Raw genomic sequence first — 2216 nt, forward strand, 5'->3', positions numbered from 1 at the left:
CATAGAGAGGAACACATACCACAAGAAGAACCTAATCATCGCCACATGCTCGGGATGATGCAACCATTCTTTTAATACTGCCAGAATCCACAAAGAAACCAGGATGCGGGTGATCGGATCTTCGAACATTTCATTCGATTCAATCCTCCTAGGTTCCAAGGGAGCCCGGATGCAACCCAAGATGATTCTTGGCTGACGAAGATCAAGAAGATATTTTCTGTTCATAACTACTCTGATGAACAGAAATAAATCTATCTACTTACCAATTCGAGGATGCTGCATACAACTGGTGGAGAGTCATAGATCATCAGTGGAGCCGAAATAATACTCCCAGGACATGGGAGAACTTCACAAGAGAATTTGAAGGAAAATATATCACCCAAGTTGTGAGAAACGCTCGAGAAAGGGATTTTATGGACCTGGTTCAAGGATCTATGACAGTAGCTCAGTACGAGGCTGAGTTTCACCGCTTAATCCACTATGCCCCTCAATTAATGGAAGACGAACCAAAGAAGACGAGAAAGTTCGTAGAAGGGTTAAAATTAGAGATCCGCTGGTCAACGCTATCCTCTGAAGTAACCGATTATCATATCGCAGTCAACCAGGCTCTACGAGTGGAATCAGAAATCAAAACACTCCTTAAGAGAGAAGAAGAAGAAAAAAAGATCCCAGTAACCCCAAATTCCCCGAAAATAACCAAAAGAAGAGGAGATATGGAAACGAGATTCAGCATGGCAAGAAAGAAGGTCCATCAAAACAAAATTTTCGAGAAGGAACTAACAAGCAAAGATGCAGATACTGTGGGTTAGCTAATCACAATGAAGACAAATGCTGGAGAAAGAATGGGAAATGCTTGGTTTGTGGAAGTGATCAACACCGTATTCAGGAATGTCCACAAAAATCTCGGCCTTTACCAGCTCCAACCGCTCAAAAACAGAAGATTCCAGCCAGAGTTTTTGCATTCACAGGAAATGAAGACGATATCGATCCCACTGCTGTAGTAGAAGGTACAATTCTTCTGCTTTCAAAAACTGGAAAATTTTTATTTGATCCTGGAGCGATACACTCCTATTTTTCTAGCACTTTTGTTCACCATCTAGAGACACCATCTGTAAAGCTACCATATATCCTTGAATTTAGTTCACCAATGGGAGATAAGTTACTTAGTGGAGTTCTTTACAAAGACTGTCCTCTAGAAATTGATGGGGAAACATACATGGCTGATTTAATTGAGCTCCCTATACAAGGTTACGATGTCATTTTAGGGACGGACTGGTTGTTTAGACACCAAGCGCAATTAGATTGTTATTCCAAAAAAGTAACTCTGAAATTTGGGAAACGCGAAATTTGGAAACCACAAGGATGGAGTCTTTTCCCGTAACACCAAAAGTTGCCAAAGAAGCTCAGGGCTATCATTAAAATAGGAGGGAAGGGATTTCTAGCTTATCTAATCAATAAGCCACATGATCAACTTAAGGTATCTGAAATCTCTGTTGTTCAAAAATTTCACGAGGTTTTTCCGGAAGAAATAAATTCCTTGCCTCCGCAAAGAGAGATTGAGTTCTCCATCGAGCTATCACCCGGAGCTATGCCCAAGTCCAAGACCCCATACCGAATGGCACCTGCAAAATTAAAAGAATTAAAGATCCAATTACAAGAGCTTGTTGACAGAAAATACATACAACCCAGCTCATCACCTTGGGGATCCCCGGTGTTATTTGTGAAAAAGAAAGATGGCACCTTAAGACTATGCATCGATTATCGAGATCTAAATAATGTCACTATAAAGAACAAGTATCCACTACCGTGTATTGACGAACTGTTCAATGCTCTTCAAGGATCCAAAGTTTATTCGAAGTTGGACCTAAGACAAGGATACTACCAGCTGCGGATCCGACAAGAGGATATACCCAAGACTGCTTTTAACACTCGGTATGGTCACTACAAATTTTTAGTGATGCCGTTCAGATTGACAAATGTGCCAGCTACTCTCATGGATCTGTTGCATCGAGTCTTCCAACCCTATTTAGACAAATTTGTAGTCATTTTCATTGACGACATCCTTGTTTACTCCAAAAGCAAGGAAGATTATACACATCATCTTAGGACAGTTCTCCAAACACTAAAGGAAAATCAATTGTATGCTAAGCTCAGCAAATGTGAGTTCTGGTTGGATAAGGTGACATTCTTGGGCCACATAATTTTCGGGAATGGTC

The sequence above is a fragment of the Primulina tabacum genome, chromosome 5, assembly GCF_025594145.1.
Source record: "Primulina tabacum isolate GXHZ01 chromosome 5, ASM2559414v2, whole genome shotgun sequence".
In the NCBI taxonomy this organism is placed as follows: Eukaryota; Viridiplantae; Streptophyta; class Magnoliopsida; order Lamiales; family Gesneriaceae; genus Primulina; species Primulina tabacum.